General features: G+C 42.2%; 1 protein-coding gene across 1 annotated transcript in view; it reads right to left on the bottom strand.

Moving 5' to 3' along the window:
• Positions 1–1559, bottom strand: part of dyrk1ab (dual-specificity tyrosine-(Y)-phosphorylation regulated kinase 1A, b) — an 8366-nt gene extending 6807 nt beyond the window's left edge. Inside the window, exon 1 of the mRNA XM_017437224.3 lies at positions 759–1559. The gene's annotated coding sequence lies outside the window, so the exon portion shown is untranslated. The remainder of the gene's footprint in view (positions 1–758) is intronic.
• Positions 1560–13292: the final 11733 nt, after the last annotated feature.

Below are 13292 nucleotides of genomic sequence, written 5' to 3'. Positions count from 1 at the left end.
CTCCTCCTCCTCCTCCTCTCTCGCTACATTATTGTTCGCGGAGGGACTCCGGATCCTCCGAATAGACGGCAAAAACCCAGCCCCGGCGTTGCTACCCGCTAGCGGATCCTAACTAGCACGAAAGGGTTGTCGGTTGTCGTCGTTGCCCCCCGAAAAAAACACACACACAAAAAAAATAAACTGCGGGACCAGATCTCTCACCCAGCACCCCGACGTGCAGCAGCCAGCGGGGCTACGGGGGCCCATTCAAAGCTGGTTCGTCAACAAGTTAACCATTAGCCAGGTTAGCTGAGGAGCTGCGAAAAAAAAAAATGAAAATAAAATCCTAACACAGACCACCCTCCTCCCTCCCCGATTTTAACGTGGTTAGACGCCGCACTGAGAGCAGATCAAATCGGGGAGGCAAGCTAGCACCGCTTCAATCATACAATGACAGGGTCTAATATAGCACGGCTAGCAAGCGCTGTTAACGCCGTGCCAGCGTGACTCTCCGTCCGGTTATATAGCTCAGCTGGGATGCCTTTTCCGTCCAACATTAAAATCCATCCACTGACCTACTGACAGGAAGCGAGCGTTCACTCCCGGCTAAACGAAATGTTAGCCGCCACACCAAGGAAGAGGGGAGAGGAAAAAAAAGCTACCATTTTTTAACTTCACTGCCGCCTCCATCATTGTTAACTATTCACGCTGCACGGGACAAAAAAAAACCAAACAAACGAGCGCCCCAGTGTGCAACATAACCGCTCGGATTTTCTTACCTCTGATGGCACGATCTTCATTTAAAGTCCAATAACCTGTATGATGAGGAAACTTATCCAGCTTGATTCTCCACCTCCCTGCACGGTTAGCGAGTAAATCCAATCCCCCGTCCTCTGGCCGGCTAAAATAACTCACCAGTCGAATCTAGTGCGCGCTTCATGGCCCAAACTTTGACGAACGACGTCCGCGATCGAAGCGATTTTATCAAATTTTACTATCAGCTGATGACAAGCAACATGCTAACTAGCACGCGTAACTTACTGGCTAACCTTAGCTGGTTGACAAAATGAACGCAGCTAACGTCAGCTAGTTCCGCTGACTAGCCCGAAGCTAACAATTCTAGCTGCCGCTAAATAAACGTTGTGCCAAATTCCGACCCAACGCTCGTCTTTGCGGTCGATATGTCGGTCACCTCGATGAACGCGACAACGCGGTTACATTTAGAGCATTTAGCCCGCCGCACGGGAGCCGTGTCCTCTGATAAATTTTTGGTTAGAAATTTTGTGTCAATTTTCACAAAATGGCGCGCGGTCCAAACCTGCGCAGTGAACCGGCCCGGTGGACCAGAGACACGGACAACTGAGTTAGTGCGGCGCCGCCTAATTATTTCAACCAGGTTAAAACGTCGGGCTCTTGCTCTTCTTGATAATCCGATCCACTAGGCGCATCTCGAAATCCACGAACGTCAAAAATATATCCACTGACAGCATTATTCCGGCGGGAAGGGAGAACATTTGAAAAGACTGAGTTTGGGGGGAAAAAAACCCTCCTGACAAAATGGCGATGCTCTAGCTTGTTGCCATGGCAACTGTCAATCAAAAAAAATTAGAGTACCCGGATGTACCAATGACGAATAAATTCTGAACTGGCCGGAGTTACAGCGCACACATAACTCCAGTGGTGTCCCTGTGTGTTTTTTTTAACCACGTTTGGCCTGTTGCTGTCAGTCGACTGGGATTTAAATAGTCGACTACGGTATTTTTACAGCTTCGTGTAATGTAATTATCTTTGTCGGGGACAGAGCATAAAAAAAACAAAGAAAAAAAACAATGCTACTTGCTAAAATATGTCACTTGTCTTCTAGCAAATAGCAAAATTGCAAACATAGTCACTGGTTTAGGGTTTTTTGAACTGTTAAATAAAACTCAAAAAGCTACACTTCTAAAATAAAGAGTAAAACTGTCAACAGAGAACAAAAAAAAATCTCCTTAACACAAACCTAAAAATTAATATAAATAAAATCAAGGAGATAAACAACATTAACCAATAGGGCATAAGCTAAATGTATTTTAATGTATTTATTTAAATAATAATAATAATAATTTGAATTAAAGGCTTAGCATTACTCAAAGGAATGCGTATCGCCTGCCGCCTTTCTGAGAAATTAAAGTTGTTTTTGGTCAAATGCATTAATCTGTTGTGATATTGTGCGTTTTTTCGCACTCGGAGGATGTGTTTAGGGACGACCCTCAGCTGCTTTCACGCCAAATCATTTTTGTATTTTGTGTTTGTTTTTTTTTTATTGGCTGTGCTGGCCATCTTGTTTTGAAGTGACCCCAGAAGTTATCAACAGGTCAGACACATTTTAAAGTCTAGATTAAGGTTATTAATATACAACATTTGCCGTTCTTGTTCAGAGAGACAGATGGATGTGATATCCTAAGATCTTGTGTGCCAAGGAGGACTCTCAACTACTGCCACAACAAATGTGACCCGTGCTGACAAACTGAGTCACAATGCGTCATTTTATTTCAGTACTGAGTTGTTATTGTTTTCAAATTAGCTTCAAAATGATATGTAGTTTGTTGAAATTTAGTGATTTGTCACCTTGCTTGTCAACAAGCCGGTTTTGTTTACGAGAGCGCTGGTTTGAAAACTGGATTTTTATTGGAGGGAGCTCCAGCTGAGAATCTCCAAGCTTCACCATGAAGCCCAACATTATACGAAGGGATTTCCTGGCACTATGGCAGCCAGCAGAGAAAAAGGGTCAATTTCAGAGGACTATTTCCTGTTAGAAAACTTTGATTTAAAGGTAGATTAGTTAGACTATATTTGAGTTTCCAGGATTGCTAGATGGTGTCTTTAAGGACTTGTTTTTATACAAGTCTGATTTTTGGCAAAAACTAAAATGTTCACTATCGTTGCACTGCAGCCTGAGTTCCCTCTGAGTCATTTAGCATCACGGGTCACACATGTTGCTCAGTATCTGTAAAATTTGGCTAATTTATAGCTTTTTCAGTGGCTTTACTTCATTCCTAAAGGTGTGGACAAATCTCGGCGGTCACTCTTGAATGAGAACGACTGTCCACCTCATTGGTCCTCGTGGGTCCACAGGTGGACATTAAGGCCGATCCTGGAGCCAGTTATTCGTGTATGGACAGGGGTAGGTGGTTTTGGTGGACTGGGCCTGTTTGGTGGATCCGCTCTCCTTCCTGCGTCATCGTTTGTCCTCTGAGGCATCGCAGAGCTCAGTGTCCTCCAGCACAGCCCAGTTTCTCCAGATGACCCTGTTTGACCCCAGCTTCTTCCTCGGTTTTACGGTTCACGTGTCACCTTTTCATGTTTGTTTTTGATGTTATCCCTGAAACCCCTTCTTTTGGCCTCTTGGAGCTTGTTTTTCCTTGAACAGGCCGGGAGTAGACGACTTGCTTTTGGGAAGCGAGAGTCTGGCCTGCAGACAACATGGCTGGTCCACCCAAGCTGGAGTCGGGCAATGGTGGCAGTGATGGTAGAGGCGCCATCATTAAAAACCTGAAGTTGGTGCGCCGGTCCCCCAAAATCTGTCCTGAGGACATTCCGCAAGCATCGTTGATATGCCTCAAGTGCAATTCTGGTGTTTCGGACACGAAGGTGGTGATTCCTCCGGATGCGATAGTCCAGACAGGAGTCATCGAGGCAGGCCATGTTTAAGGTACCTGTTCTAACCCGGAGCAGACCGGACCCTAAATAGGGCTGCTCAGACATGGACGCAACTGCCAAGGAGCTCTGTCTGCCTCAGTTCCAGAGTAGACGGCTGAATCTGACTGACACCTACCGCCCGTGCGCCCGGAGGGGGCTAGGAACTCCCTGACTGCACCGTCCTGTCTCCGTTGCCACTTCCTGATTGCCACAGGACTTTTAATATCCGGGTTGTATAACAGATAAGGTTATTTTCTGCAGCCGCCACACGGTCCTTGGCAGAAAAAAGGGACCTGAATCCAATAGCGTGGGGCGCCCATACCGACAGGAGACCAGTCTCTGTTGCAGCCTTCATCCGCCTTTAGTGCCGTTGTTACAGTGTCATCTTCCGCCACTTGAGGTTGAGGTCTTCAGGTTGCTCTTTGTCTGGAACCGCCCCCTTGATCTTACCGCCATGGGTGACCCTGCCAGGAGCTGAAGCTCCAGATGACATTGCTCTCGGGATCGTTGGAACACACACCACAGCAAGTGGCAAATGAACAGACACACACAGACATGAGCAAAAACAGATCTGCTGTTTTACTGTCCACGGCGGGCATTAACTAACTTTGGCAGACTCTCGTTCTCTGCTGCCTGAATTGACCGATTAAAGCTGCATTGAGGCCTCGATTTCTAAATGTTGCGTCCCGTCATCTGCAAGAGTGGAGTCCAGTCCTGGTCCTGGAGGGCCTCTATCCTGCAGGGTTCAGTTGTTCCCCTGCTCTTCAGCAGGTCTTCAAGTTCTGCAGAAGCCTGGTAATCATCCATCCATCCATCCATCCATCCATCCATCCATCCATCCATCCATCCATCCACCCGTCCGTCTGTCCGTCCGCCCATCCATCCATCCATCCATCCATCCATCCATCCATCCATCCATCCATCCATCCATCCATCCATCCATCCATCCATCTTCTTCCACTTATCCGGGGTCGGGTCGTGGGGGTAGCAGGGAGACCCAGACTTCCCTCTCCCCAGCCACTTGGGCCAGCTCCTCCGGGGGAATCCCAAGGCGTTCCCAGGCCAGCCGAGAAACATATTCCCTCCAGCGTGTCCTGGGTCGTCCTCTGGGCCTCCTCCCGGCGGGACGTGCCCGGAACACCTCACCAGGGAGGCGTCCAGGAGGCATCCTCACCAGATGCCCGAGCTCACCTCCTGTTAATCACTCAGTCCTTCAAATCAGGCGTGGCAAAGCAGAAAAAAAAACACCTAAAACACTCAGGACAGTGGCCCTCCAGGACCAGATTAGACACCTCTGACCTACAACGATGTCGTGTCGAGGCTAACTGTGACGACTAGGTGATGGCAGCAGCTTTTACACCGCTTTGGGGAAGTTTTTTTTATTTTAAACGTAAACTCTGATGCAAGTTGAACCTCTCAGCTCAGAGTTTAAACACAAACAGAATTGGGCATTCTTTCATCAGGACCCAGGGAAAATGGTCAAATTATGAATTTTGCTGTCGTCTTCATTTCCCTGCAGAGTAATTAAATATCACTCAAAGAAAAAGTCGTTCTGACGTTCTTTTATTAATAGCGGGGTAAAAACTGCATTGTAACATTTATACTGGTTTTTGAGATGTCTTTGCTTTGTTTTAAGCTTACTGAAGACTGTTCTGTACTTTTATTTTGAAAGCAAAAAAATTCCAACATAACTTCTCCCAGCTTGCATTATGAAGCTTTGGAAATAGACTTAGACGTTGTTTCAACCCTTCAGATGTTTAGAAAATCAGATATTGTCCTAAAGGTCATTGTGGCGCTGGGGGTTTCTTGAAAAGACGTCTTGACGTCCTCAAATGATTTTGACCTGAATCCACCTCACTCTGCATCAGAATCGTGAGGCGTGACACTCGGGGAAAGCAGAAACAAAGACTAAAACACAAACTGATCAGCTTTGTTATTAAGCTTTTAATTTGTTCTGAGATTCCTCAAATAAAATGGTTCAAGTCACTTCAGCATTATTGTGTTTAAAGAAAGTTTTATGTTTATTTGGTGAAGAATTCAAATTTCTTGACGTGTAAAACTTTGAACGGGTCTTTTTATTTGTCAGAGATTAGAACAAGTCGTGCTACGCTCTTCGATTAGGTTTTAAAGAAAGGAACTTGTGTAAAACTGATAATCAAAAACATTTACTATTATTATTTAACTCAAGCAGGAGCCCACTTAATTTTTTTATTTTCATTTGAATCATTTTCTTCAAACAGAGAACACCTTACTTAAATATCTAAAGTATATAAAACAAAAAATATGTATTTGTCTGTCTGTTATTGAAACTTTCAGAAAATAATTATTTTATGTTCATCCACAGCTGGAATCAGCCCCATTCAAGATGGCCGCCACAGCCGACTGACCTCAGAAAACCCCAAAATGGCTCCAACTCAGTCAACTTCACAGACATCCAGCTCAGATTTGGTGTGGTAGTCGCTGAGAGTCATTCACAACACAGACTCTAAGTGTTAGCTTTCACTTCTGGAGTCAACCCTGCCTGTCTGTTAGCAAAATATCTCATGAGCCACTGGACGGATTTTAGTAAAACCTCCAGAGGGTAATCGTTGGATGCACGTCTACAACTGATTAACCTTTGGAGTTGGTCCAATTCAAGATGGCCGCCACAGCTAATCAACATTAGCCAACACCAAAATGGCTGTAACTCAGCCAGTTTCGCAGACGCTGATCAAAAATTTGATGTGGTAGCCGCTGAGAGTCATTCACAACAAAAAAACTCTGACCGAGACATCGCACGGTATCACATGAGATCACGGGTAATGTTTTTTCTTTCTTTTCAAGGTTTGACCAAAACTGCTCCACTTACATCCTTTCTGATCACAATAATCTGAGTTTAAAACTTTGGCATAAAAGGCAGCGGGCGATATGCATTCTTCCAAGGAACGCTGGGCCTTTAATTGTATCCATAAACCATTTATTTATTTATTGGTTCTCTTTCTATTCTGGGTGAAGAGATTCCTAATAATATTATTGTTTAGTTACAGTTACATTTGCTAACTGTTCGTTTAATTATCACTATTTTGACGTCACTTAAATGTGGCTTTAGGTCTGTTTTTTAACAAATGTAAGTAATGATGTTTGCCTTTTAGACTCCTTGTTGCCAGTGGTGGACGAAGTACTCAACTATAGTACTTGAGTAAAAGTATTGATACTCACGGTCAAATCTTACTCAACTACAAGTAAAAGTTGCTTGGTCAAAAATGTACTCAAGTTAAAGTACTGAAGTACTCACTTTTGAAAATACTTCAGTATTCAAAAGTACATGCATTTAAAAGTACTTCAGTATTCAAAAATACAAATTACATGTTCTAATATCAGGATGTTGCAGAGTAATTTTGCAGAACCTTGTAACTTTCAGAAACCACCTGATGGATCGACGCGTAGAACCACTCTGCTGCAACTTCTACACCACCTGGAAAGAACTTCAGCATAAAAATGCCACAAAAAAATAAGGATTTTTTTGTCTAAAAACACACCGAACCAGAGAGTCTTGATTCTCCTCACACTTTCACTATGGAGCCGAGGTTTAAGGTTGAATCTATTACCACAAAGTAACGACCAGCTTCCTAGATATGTAGTGGAGTCAAAAGTACAATATTTGATTTTGAAATGTAGTGGAGTGAAAGTTATAAGTCCCCCCCCCCCAAAAAAAAAAAAAAAAATTACTCAAATAAAGTAAAGATTCTCAAAAAATGTACAGTAATCAAGTAAATGTACTCCGTTACTGTCCACCACTGCTTGTTGCACAGAAAGAAGTTGAACAGAAAGTGGACTTCTCCCAAACCCCCCCCTGGCGACAATTTGTGTTTCAACCAGCAGGTGGCAGCAGAGGCTCGTTTTAGCTGAGAGTCAGCAGCTGTGAAGAAGATGAGTCTGAAGATTGGCTCCACTGAGGGAACCAGAAAAACAACAACAGAAGGCTAAAGATTAATTTGACACACACCTCAGGACCAATAAATGACTTTAACTGTCCAAATAAAGACTTTTACACTTTGTGAGGAAGTAATTTCAAATTTAAATAAAGTAAAAATAAAGTAAAAGGCTTTTCCCATTTTTTCTTCTCCACCGCCGAAGTATCCAACTGTCTGCAGTGTTAGCAAAATATCTCATGAGCCAGTGGAGTTTTAGGAAGTAGCCATCGGATTACCACCTATAACTGATTAACTTTTGGAGCCAACAGCCCTTAAAATGGCCGCCACAGCTAATCGACCTTAGCCAACACAAAAATGTCTCTAATGCAGCCAGTTTTACACATATTGAGCTAAAGTTTGGCGTGGTGGTAGCTGAGAGTCGTCCTCAACACGCGCTTCGAGTGCCAATCGGTCGCCTGGGATCTGTTTTTAAAACTTACTCATTTCCAATTGGAGTCAACCGAGTCCGTCTGTTAGCAAAATATCTCATGAACCAGCGGACTGATTTGAATGAAACCTTCAGAGAGTAAATGGTAGATGAACGTCTACAACTGATTACCTTTTGGAGCCAACAGCCCTTAAAATGGCCGCCACAGCTAATCGACCTTGGCCAAAACAAAACTGGCTCTAATGCAGCCAGTTTTACAGATACAGAGTCTAAATTTTATAACGTTAATTATGAGGTTTGACCCAAACGGCTGCAGCTCTGTTTCTTCTCATCAGGAGATGATTTTAGATCAATCTGTCAAGAAAGGAGGGCTATCAAGGTATCCTAAAATTAATTGTTATAATTTTGATCGTAGGTACAGCTGGTTCACGCTCCAACAACCAGAAACTGTGTTTAGGAGTTGTTATATCACTCATAATAAATTCCATTTACCCTGTTCTACATTTTATTTGAATTTGTCAAACACTGGCGCAACGGCCAGAATGGTGATCCGTGAGCCAATAAAATATATTTAAACTGATCTTTGAATCCAAACATATTTGTGCCAAATTTGATTACATTTTCTTAAATAATATTCTGTTAATTCATGTTATTGCCTCCGCTGATGGCAGTCAGAGACAGAAAAGACAAATAGATTTAAACTGAACATTTTTTTATATCCTCCTCGTAAGACGTTTGAGACAAACATGGAAGTAGTTTTAGAAACAGTTTTATAAATCTGATAAATCATCAGAGAATTAATGGAAGTGGGAAAAAAAAGAAAAAAAAATCTGTTTTCAGTCTTTAGACTTTAATCTAAAATTTGGCTGAAATATTAGATTATTAAGACAAATAAATAAAAACAAGTGGAAAAAAATGTAAGAAGCTTAGATGGAAAATAAAGTTTTGACATTTGTCCTGTAGGACAAACATGCTGGAAACCTTCCTGCTTAAAAAAATATTTAAAAATTCTTTGTATTTAAACATTTTACCAAAGTGTGGATTCATCCTCACAGAAATAACACTGAACAGCTGTTATGATTAAAACACAGTTTTTCACTCTGAAATGTAATGAAGGCGCATAATGAACCATAAAATACAGTTTAGGTGTGAAAAAGAAAACCCCATAAAAACAACATGAAGCCTCCTTTAATGTCTCAAAACTTTATGAAATTAAAAACATAGCATACCCGTTTTAAACTAAGATCCTCTCATGCTGAGAAGGGACAGAGTTATAGCCATTTTGCTTAAAACGTGTAAACTACATTATTCATGATCCCTCATGATATTGTAAGATTTTGTACGCAGCGTTCGAACTTACATTATGTGTTGGGAATAACTTTCAGCTACTACTGTGCCAAATTTTAGTTCAATATCTGTAAAACTGACTGAGTTATAGACATTTTTGTATTTTCTAAGGTCAGTCGGCTGTGGCGGCCATCTTTAATGGGGCTGAGTCCAAAAGTTAATCAGTTGTAGACGTGCATCCAATGTTTACTTTCTGAAGGTTTCATTAAAATCAGTTCAGTGGTTCATGAGATATTTTGCTAACAGACGCACAGGGTAAACACCAAATTAATTTAAATATTTTAAATGAAAAATCTGACACAATGTGTTACCCTCAAACTATGAGTTGACGACAATGCTCAGCTACTAACGCAACAAATCTTAGCTCTGTTGCTGTAAAACCGACTGACTTATTGGCATTCTAGTTGTCTCTAAGGTCAGTCGGCTGTGGCGGCCATCTTGAATTGAGTTGACTCCAAAAGTTTATCAGTTGTAGATGTTCGTCCAAAGGTTACCTTCTGAACGTTTCGTTGAAATCCATCCAACGGGTCAGGAGATATTTTGCTAACAGAGTTGACGCAGGTCATAAAGGTGACCTGTTAGCCCTCACAGCATGCCTTAGGGATGACTCTCAGCTACTGCCGCACCCAAGTTTTAGCTCAATATCTGTAAAACTTCCTAAACTTACGGCCATTTTGGTGTTGGCTACGTTTGCTTAGCTGTGGCGGCCATCTTGCACCGCGTCGATTCCGAAGGTTTATCAGTTTGTAGATACTTTCTGGGAGTTGTATAAAAATACATCCACCGGTGAATGAGATATTTTGCTAACAGTACGAACAAACCCCCACACACAGCCTCTGTTAGATAAAACTAACGGTTTATAAAAGTATATTTTTCTGTGTTTAAAGCGTCACCCGCCCGTCTCACAGTTTGTTTAAATAAAAAAACCCAACACAAACACTACGAAGAATGGAGCGGACATTCACCTTTTCCAAATGTACACTTTATTTTAAACAAAAGTACAAAAAAAACAAACATCAGATATTTACAATACTTGCATGGCAATGTTCACTTTCTTTGGTCATTTTTCCAATTTGATGATTTTTGTTGTTGTTATTGTTTTGTTTTTTTTATTTCCACACAGGTAGGCAACAAACAGCAGCTCGGAGATGTGAGGTTATTACATGCTTCAGACATTTTTATTTATTTTTTCCCCCCCCAACCAGATGCTGAGCAAACAACCAATGACTTAAGTTACATTATTTTATTTTATTTTATTTATTTTCCCCAAGGCCTGCAAGCATTTTATCGACGGTTTTAAAATCCAGGACAGACCAAAGCTGCGGTAGGTGACGGTTACTGAATATGCCCACCAGGACAGGTAAATCTTGTACGATATAAATAGCATAAAGAAAAATTAAATTCACACACTTCACAACTACATCCTGGCCTCGATACTTTTTTTTTTAAATTTCAGCAAATGCTTTTTAGTGGACCAAAACTCGTGACATGTACAGCTGCATGTATTCTACACAAATGAAGACCTAAAAACATGGCGCCTGGCGCACGCCGCCGACTGAAGTAATTACAGGCAGGTTTTCAGAAAAGAAGGCAGAGGCTGCTTTTAAACGCGCGGATCCGTCAGGGTTCTGTGGAGACGTTACGACTAATCAGTATCTTACCTGTCGCAGGTGGCTTTACGGGGGCTTAGTTCTGACCAGACTGATGAGTCAAACAGCTCAAATCTTAAAAGAATTTAGGTAAAAAAAAAACCATCAGTTTAGAATTACACAGCTGTTCCGACAGACAGATTATGATATGCCTGCTGGAAGTGCTACAGCTAGCTGCTGCTGCCGCACCGGTTTGCGCTTGTAAATAATGTCAGAACTCTGTTACAAACCATTTAATGTGAAATTGATTTAAAAAAAGTGTAAAGATTTATAAGAAAATAGCTCACAGGATGATCCCAGTTCAACTTTTAAGCCCCGCCCCCTCGACGTAAACAAACGGGACTTTGCCTTTATTTTAAAAAAAAACCAAACACCTTACATAGTTCTTACCTTGCTGCTGCGTGTTCAAATATTTATTTTTCTAAGAAGTTTGGCTGTAATTACTCCTTTCGTGCCTAAAAGGAAGATCACGTGACACCATCATCGTGTGCGTGGGGGAGTGGGCGGGGCTTAAAGCCAGACTCTGGTCTCAGAAATACAAGATGGCAGCTTCCCTGCTGGCTTCAACTCCCAACAACGACGGAAGGCGGGGACATTTGGTTTAATGCAACACATGATGATGGTTTTTCATCTTTTATTAATTACATTTTTCATAACGCAGAAATTTGTGTTTCGGTCGATTATTTCTTTGTTGTTGTTCTTGGCAGTAAGTCTCATCTCACTGGAAAAAGCCTGTTTATTCCCCTTTAAATGGAGCCATATTTGTTAGGAATATACATCTGTGGGTTGAGCAGCAGAGCAGAGAATACGTGTTGCTCCAACGAGCAACTTGCCAGCTCTTCTCTGCCGATGAGACCTTTGAGCTTCGGGTACATCGGGTGAGTAACCGGCGGCGTTCCCATAATTCCGTAGTCTGGGACCGAACCTGGTGATAACAGCGCCCTCACCCTCCCACCCCACAGAGCGGGGTCCATCGGAGACCACCTCCAGATTTACAGGTCACTGCTGAGCAGCGTGAGGGGGCGGGGCCAGGCTGCTGTGGCTGTGTATGGTTCTTCCACATGCTGCAGAGGTCGCGGTTTGAACTTTAATCATCCAATCAAACAAACACCAAACAACAGTCAACAGATGTGTTTTCCTAACAAACGTGGCTCCATTTAAAGAGAAATAAACAGCCTTTCCAGCATAAAATTTATTACCAAGAAGGATTATAACAAAAAAGAAATATCAATATAATCAAATGTCTTTACTTTTGTTATGTTTAGTCAGATTTCTACTTTTACTGTTTAACGTTTACTCACTTAGGCCTGTAATACTTTGTTCCAGTCTTCATTTCTTTGAAGAATGACAATTATTTTCTTTGAATCCCAAAATATCTCACGCTGCATTGGAAGTGCTACAGCTAGCTGCTGCTATTTGTGTTTTTGCCAACAACCACGTAACGCAGAACTGAGAGCGATGTAAAGGATGTGAAAGGTCCAAATGATGGCAGCCAGCCACAGAATTCCCTGTTCGCCCGTCAGTCCAGTCGGAATTAAACTAATTTACCTAAATTAGGTCGTCCAAAGAGCCATCTACAGCAGGTAAGACAGCCGTTGTTCGTAACCTGTCTACAGAACCCCCCCCCACCTTCCATCTACCTTCCTGTGATCCCTCGTTAGGTCGAACGTATAATACACGTAGGAAAATTCATAGACAAAAATCAGCCGTCATTTCATTTCCCTTTTTTTTGTAAAACACACGAAGAAGAAACAAAAATCATGACACCGAACGCTAAAGAACGCCGTGACGCGTTACCTACTTCCTGCCGTCCGGCGTGAAACTCACGCTGAGCACAACGTACCCCCCCTTTAGCCCTTCCAGGAATTTCATCTCAATTTGAAAAAAAACAAAAGCTGAAATGAACAGATGTGCTGCTGCGATAACCTGACGCTGAAGGCAGAGGCGGCTGGCCTGAGATGGCGAGAAATAAACGAAAATAATAAAAGCTGCGGCGGCGATGTCCCTTGGTTTCCTGCTGTGTCCTCAAGAGCCAAAGAGCCAAAACGGACTAACGCAGATCCTAGCATCCTCACAGCAAAGGCAACGGGTCTAGTAGCAACTTCACTTGCATCGACTAAGAAATAAAGAAGAAGAAGAAGAAGAAGAAAAAAAAAAAAAGAGATCTGCGTTTTCTCACTTTCCTCATTCTAACAAAACAAGAATCCTAATGGCGGACAGGTTTACACGTGTTTCAGTAGTGCAGACAACTTGTTTAGATCACAGACAGTATCCATTCTTTTATCTGATAATAAATGG

Source organism: Kryptolebias marmoratus, linkage group LG2 (assembly GCF_001649575.2).
Source record: "Kryptolebias marmoratus isolate JLee-2015 linkage group LG2, ASM164957v2, whole genome shotgun sequence".
NCBI classification, from domain to species: domain Eukaryota; kingdom Metazoa; phylum Chordata; class Actinopteri; order Cyprinodontiformes; family Rivulidae; genus Kryptolebias; species Kryptolebias marmoratus.
This window is presented reverse-complemented; position numbering and strand designations above follow the sequence as displayed.